Genomic DNA, 7,747 nt, shown 5'->3' with positions numbered 1-7,747 from the left:
TCAAAGAGTTGATAATTTGAGGCATGTGTTATTAGGGATTAATTTCTAAATGCTTCTGATCGATGGATCCATCATGAGGGACGGTGATCGATCCGCTGAGATTAGTGCACAGATCACTTAGTCAGATGGACGAGTTTCGAGTCCACGGTGTAGAGACACTGGAGTGATTATACGAGTACTTGTTAGAGAACAAGGTACTGAGCATGATAAAAGATAGTAGTCACATGGATGTCTATCCACTTGTCTATGACTGCTTATGCTACAATTGTATGACTGGTCCTTTGATCTGCGATGCCTCAGCTATTCACTATGAGGTTGTTGTAGTTTGATGAGCATGTGAACTTGGGCCCTAGCCATTCGGATCCTTGTAGTGCGGATTGGCTATAGTAGGTTCATTTTGGAATAGGGTTGCATCTAGATGGGATCTATCAACCTTGATAGATTAGGAGTGATACTATGTGATTTATGAGACTGAGTTCGATAAATTCCTGGCTAGGTATTTTGGAAAAGGAGTTTTTCATATCTTGAACTGGAAGTCGTATAAATTTGACATATGATGGACGATGGAATTTGACGAGATATCCATAACCTCCATCACGTCAGGATCCATGATAGAGGAACTGTATCATACGCTAACTGGACCTAGAGGTTCACACATTCCATTCTGCTGGGTTGTGACCACATACAACTAGGTGTCACTAGTGGATTGTGAGACTCGAAGGCATTTACTTGGTGATCAGTGAACCATGAGAGTAGAACTGAAATCGTTTCAGTCCTCTGAAAAAAATTTCAGTGATATTGAGATGGAGATCTCAATATATCTCACTACCGGTCAGAATAGAACCTACGAGGTCATACACATAGAGGATTTAATTAGTCAGACTATCATAATTATGATTTGGATTCACAATAGAAATCAATCATCAATATGATTGATGATTGAATTAACCCACTAAGTGTTAGTGAGTTAATGGAAGAAGAATTAAGTGGAATTGATTGCAATTGGGCTGATTTAATGAGCCAAATCAAATTGGATTCGACCCAAATTGATTTGGGTTCATAATTGGGTCAATTTGATTAAATCAAGGTTTGTACGGATTTTAAAGACCACATGTCGTCGTAGAATGAATATGACTTAAGTCATGTTCACACTATGCGGACTTTAAAGTCCACATGGCGTCATAGGATGCATACTTCCAAATCAATTAATTCTTCTAATGAGATTAGGAATCCTAATGTGATTAGAAAATTAATTAATTGATTAAGTGGACACATGTCATGCATCTATGAGCACAAGTATTGGACATTTGGCATTAATCCAAGAGTGGGTTATAGTCCCATACTTCTAATAAGATTAGGAGAAGCCCTAAACCCAATCTATAAAAGGGTAGCAAGGGAGACATTATGAATCAATTCTCTCCTCTTCCTCTCCATGCCTCCCTTTCTCTTTTATTCTCCCTTCCCATGGCAGCAAGAGGCTTCCTTTCTTCTTCCCACGGCAAGGGAGATCAAGTTCATCTTTTTCCAAGTGTTGGAAAGAAAGAAAGAAGAACCTAGGAAGAGATCAATTCGCCCAAGGAAAGAAGGAGTTCTTTCCTCCACGCCCAAGCCCATTCTTCCTCCTTCTCCACGGCAGTAAGGGGATCCTCTGCATTCTCTTCTTCCACGGCATCAAGGCAAGGAAGATCCACATGCAAAGGTTCCTCCTTCCTCTTCCTCCATTGCGAGTAAGATCAAAGAAGAAAGGTTTCTTCTTCAAGGAGGTATGTTGCAGATTTCTTCCAATTTATTTGATAGTCATGAGAAGTCTTTGCAAGAAGCTAGCACTCCGGTAAGATTCTATCTTAGATGATTAGATCCTCGTGTGGATACCTGTAGAGGCCGGACACATGTGCGGCTTAACCAGGAACCTAGAAACATCATTAGGCTGCGGTGTTCTACACCTGCAGAATTTTTGAAGATGAGATCTTCAAATTAACAACTTCTGATTTTTGTTTCAGTTTTATGAATCTTAATCAACCCTCTTCATATCCTAATCTTTCCTCCCTAATGAGTTCAAAGATCTTCTGGATTTGGATCTAAAAAAATTTTTGAATTCTACGATCTGAGGTGCGTTCATACGATGAACGCGTCCCGTTCGAATTTCGCTGCGAACGTCGCATCGAACGGGGCGTAACTCAGCACTTCCAACTAGCTATTTTTGGATGATGTCTAATTTGTAACAATTAGTGCAAACCCGACTCATGGCCCATAGCAACGGCTCTAATCATGGCATTTTTTATTAGATTTATGGTATTCGTTATTTGATTTGAATGGATTTGGATGCTTTATCTTGGCAAGGACACCAAAGCTTCAACTAGGTGAGTATGTGAGGAGCCATGAGGGTGTGTATTTAATCTCATATCGACTATGCACGTGATAGATTTCTGGTACTTATACAAAACTAAGGAACCAAAATAATATCTTCTGCTAGCATTTTTAGGTGAGGTTCTAGGTTATTACAAAATAAATTTAGATCTTTAGCTTGGTAAGAATGCTAGAAGGCATTTGTTTAGTCACACGTCAACTATGCACCAGATTTTTAATACTTATATAGTATAAACGAACTCAAATAATAGCTTCACTTAGCCTTTTTAAGTAAGGCTCTGAATTGTTATAGAAATAGTATCAGAGTGGACTAGGTTCACGGCTCATGTAGATTGGAATACATTGCAGCACGAGTCCATATAGGCTAACCCTAGGCTAATCATAATATTTGTGATCGGATTTATGATACTTGCGAATAGATTTGAATAAATTTAGACCATTATCCTAGCAAGGACATCAAAGTTTAAACAAGAGAGAAGGGTTACGTTGGCTGTGAGGATCCCTATAGGATTGTGGTGTCCCGCATTTACTATAAACTGGGTAGATCCTGCATACTTATACAAAGGTAAGGAACTTAAATTATATTTTTTGGTTAGTCTTTGTCCATGAGGTCTGTAGGTTCATGTAAACTAGCACATACTACTAAAAGAGCCTATTTGGATTGACCACATGCTGATTGTGATGTTTATAATTGGATTTATGGTACTTGTGAATATATTTTCATCTTTTTGCTTGTCGTGAGGGCGTGCATTTACTCCCATATTGGCTATATATAAGACAGATTTTGGATACTTATGTAGAGCTGAAAAACCCAAATCATGCCTTCTTAGCCTTTTCGGATGATATCCTAGGTTGTTACAGTAATCTTATAAATAATTTAAAATTTTAAGCAAATTTTCTGGATGGATGCACAGCTTTTATATGGTTTTCTCTAAAAACACCATCATGTCCTTTTTTCTGTGCTTCATGTCCTTTTTGTAGTGCTTTATCAATGTGTATGTTGAACACTTTTTAACAGGAAACAAGTATTTTAGGGGACGGATGATAGTTTGTGTTGGGGAAATGCAGTTTTCCCCCCAGAACATAGTAACCTCGCCGCTAGAAGACCGCATGGCTGCCAACCTTGGACGACCAAGGTCGGCGCCCGACCTCGGAACGTTCGACCTCAGAACGTCCGACCTGGAGAGTTTCCGACCTCGGAGGTCCGTCCTTGTCGCCCACCTACCACGGCTGTACCCTTCCGAGGTCCGGCCGAGGGCCATATCCTGTCACTGCCCCAGCATTTATTACGCATGATCTCCACAAACCCATGGTTCACTCAACAATTAATGCGCATCTCCGGCTCACTCAACAATTAATGCGCATGGCTCCTATTATCTATGGATCCTCAGCTCTCCACGACAAACCAGCTTAGCAGGGTCCTGTCGGCCGTGACAAGTCTCTGACCCCGGCCTCACCTTCGACATCAATGCAATGATTCACTCGATCGCGCGCCAGCTCAAGTCGTACGACGGCCTCACCTCCGACATCAATGCAATGATTTACCTGATCGTGTGCCAGTCCAAGCAACGTGCCGAGTCGTACGACGGTCTCGTCCTATCACATCACAGGTAATCCGACCTCCCTATAAAAGGGGGCCCTCGCTTATCAAGGAGGGTTGGATGCACGAAACTCTGAAAAACTTCTCTCCTTTCTCTTTTAAACATAGTTTCTCCCCTCTGACTTAAGCATCGGAGGGCCGGCGCCGGAAAACCCGGCCACCGGCTTTTCTGCAGGCATCCCGACGGAGGACGCCGCTCGCCGACGGACCGCCACTCTCCTGTGTCCACCGACCGCTCCCCCTCCTCAATCGACGACCGCCCTCGGGTCCAATTTCCAGCAACAGTTTGGTATTTAAAAGTATTGCAAATATCTACTTACAATTGAATTAGAAATTGAATGGCTTGTCCTTCCCCTTCACAAATTGTTTTCATTTGAAATAATCACAGATGATGGGAATCATAGAGTTAACACCAAGCCTGTTTTGACAATAAGACTCTGAAAATTGCCTCATATTTATCTTTAATCTTTAATTTTCTAATATAGAATGGGCGAAGTTTTTCACTTCATATCTTATCAGAAAAAAGAATTACTTCATGTTTCTATCTTATAAACTAGGTATCTTTTTTCACTTAAATAAATGTATTCAACATAAACCTGGTAGCATACATCATTGACACAATTGTTGCGCTTGGTACTACACACTAGCGTATTTAACAGAATCATTGATGATAAACTTTTAAAAAAGAAACATTGATACTACGTTCATACGTTATTGAATTCTGCTGAGAACAGAGTCAACTTATTGTTGTCAAGCCATGACATATTTTTTCTTGGTAACATCAAGCCATGGCATACAATTGCTATAAAAGAATCAAATTCAGCTACAGATAATATTTTTTCTCCTCTTTAGCTTTAGTGAGCGGTGATCTCATCTCTCGAAGCCTTCGTTCTCCAGACAGCATCTTAGCAAATCTACAATAAATATTCATTAAATTGTTAGTACCCTGTATCAGAAACTACACTTGAATGTATGTATGTATACACACAACAGGACATGCATTCACAAAACACACTCACCTTGTAAGAGCTTGCTCGTTGGTTTCTTCGGACAGCGGTTCACAAACGCCTGTCTCAAGATTTGTCCTGATAGCAGGTTTTTTAAGTATCTCTTGGCCGATCTTAACGAGACTATTCAAGTTTTTCTTTGTGGAGATATCGACAGAAGAAATGGTTCCGCTTAATGTGTCATCCTGTATTGTAAACAAATGAAATAATTTAGCAGTACTCAATGTGGAGCTTGAACCCTTGAGCCTCATTCTTACACAGATTGACAAGGTGCTCTCTCTCTCTCACTCACACACACACACACAAACACACACACACACACACACACACACACACACACTCACACTCGTACACATACATGGACATGCTCTTTTGCCAACGACAACAGAATTATATTCATGTTCCTTTGATGGCATAATGAAGTTGTACAACCCAGGATCTCATCCAAAATGGCTAGCCGGAAGTTATTATTTGGGTTCCTTGATCCTGTATAAGTACCCAAGATCTACCCAGCGAATAACCTATGTGGGACTAAACACACGCCCGCACGGGTTCTCACATACTCCCCCGTTCTAGCCCTGACGTCCTCGTCAGGCTAAAGGTTCATATCTATTCAAATCTAATCACAAATACCACGATTGGCATGCGGTCAGCCCCAATGGATTCGTGCTGCAGTGTCCCCTAGTCCACATAGGTTATGGGCCGGATCCGCTCTGATATCATTTGTAACAACCCATGGTCTCACCCAAAATGGCTAGCTGGAAGGTATTATTTGGGTTCCTTGATCCTGTATAAGTACCCAAGATCTACCCAGCAAATAACCGATGTGGGACTAACCACACACCCGCATTTGTAACAACCCAGGATCTCACCCAAAATGGCTAGCCGGAAGGTATTATTTGGGTTCCTTGATCCTGTATAAGTACCCAAGATCTACTCAGCGAATAACCGATGTGGGAGTAAACACACGCCCGCACGGGTCCTCACATACTCCTCCCGTTCAAGTCCTGACGTCCTCGTCAGGCTAAGGGTTCATATCTATTCAAATCTAATCACAAACACCACGTTTGGCCCGTGGTCAGCCCCAATGGATCCGTGCTGCAGTGTCCCCTAGTCCACATAAGTTATGGGCCGGGTCCGTTCTGAAACCATTTGTAACAACCCAGGATCTCACCCAAAATGGCTAGTCAGAAGGTATTATTTGGGTTCCTTGATCCTGTATAGATATCCAAGATCTACCCAGCAAATAACCGATGTGGGACTAACCACACACCCGCACGGATTCTCACATACTCCCCCCATTCAAGCCCTGACGTCCTCGTTAGGCTAAGGGTTCAAATCTATTCAAATCTAATCACAAACACCACGATCGGTCCGTGGTCAACCCCAATGGATCTGTGCTGCAGTATCTCCTAGTCCACATAAGTTATGGGCCGAGTCCGTTCTGATACCATTTGTAACAACCCAAGACCTCCCCCAAAATGGCTAGCCAGAAGGTATTATTTGAGTTCCTTGATCCTGTATAAGTACCCAAGATCTACCCAGCAAATAACCGATGTGGGACTAAACACACGCCCGCACGGGTCCTCATAGAAGTTTTATAATTTTTATACATTTGATATAACAATGAAGAATTTACTCAAATGGTCAATTACAGAAAATACATTTTAAGTCATACAATACTTCCAAGTCTAATAAGGACTAGAGGTTGTGTATGCCTTTTATCCAGCAAGAAACATAGAGCAACCTATGATGTAATATATCCCAAAAAAGTTTGACTCACCAATTACTAGTTGCTTCTCAGTATCATGATGCTACACTTTGCAAAAGCACCTGTTAAATATCTTAACGAAAAATGCACTAAAGCAGTAATATTTATTAAAGGATCCTTCTCTTACATTTTACTGATATTGAAAACAATTACTTGTTAATGGGTGTTCTGAGAACCAGGGTGGGAGGAAGATTGACAGAAATTTAGATGAGGGCAGCAGGAATCTAGGTCACTAATGTACAGCACCTGGTGATTCTACCAACTTAAGAAATTAGCACCCTTGATAATTTGTTAATTGTTGTGATACTTTTCGAGTAGCACTTTCGATAGAATGGGCACTATTATACTAAGATGTGATTTAATTGCCTCTAAGTACATCAATGAACCTTTCTAAGAAGAAAATTGTTACCTGAATGCGCAAGTATCTAGATTGGGAATGCAAGGCTTGGAAGACCACAGATAGATGGATATCAACCATATCCCACTTGCTTGAGTAAAGGCGTCAATTAATGGATTTGAGCCACCACTTAACAACCAACCTAGAATTCCCCATTTCCCTGCTTCTTTAGCATCAAACTTCTCCTCGTTCTTTTGTGTGCCTGTTCCTATTGAGATCACTAAAAATCTGCCATAGTCTGTAGGCTTAATTGGAAAGAAATCTTGGTTCCCTTTGAAAATCTCCTTTGTTACTTCTCCCATAGCAACTAATGCCTGTATTGAAAATTTAGTGCAAATGTATAAAATTATCATATGAAGGGAATTCAGAGGCTCTTATGTCAAACTACCGGATTATTAGCTGCAACACCACCATCAATTAAGTTGAACTCTCTCAGCTTTCCCTCAGAATCCTTGGTTTCGAAGTGGTGGGCTGGAAGGTAAGTTGGTGCAGCAGATGTGCTAATGCAAATATCAGACAAATGAGCATCCAGCAAACCATTATTTTTTACCTGCAGATAAACATCCCTTGTTAAATATTTGAAAAGGATACTATGATGAAGTAGT

At 40.9% G+C, this 7,747-nt stretch overlaps 1 pseudogene; it reads right to left on the bottom strand.

Moving 5' to 3' along the window:
• Positions 1 to 4,611: 4,611 nt before the first annotated feature.
• Positions 4,612 to 7,747, bottom strand: part of LOC113462259 — a 6,609-nt pseudogene continuing 3,473 nt past the window's right edge.

Source organism: Phoenix dactylifera, unplaced genomic scaffold (genome assembly GCF_009389715.1).
Source record: "Phoenix dactylifera cultivar Barhee BC4 unplaced genomic scaffold, palm_55x_up_171113_PBpolish2nd_filt_p 002212F, whole genome shotgun sequence".
In the NCBI taxonomy this organism is placed as follows: Eukaryota; Viridiplantae; Streptophyta; class Magnoliopsida; order Arecales; family Arecaceae; genus Phoenix; species Phoenix dactylifera.
The sequence above is the reverse complement of the archived record's forward strand: the minus strand, read 5'-3'. Positions and strand labels throughout refer to the sequence as shown.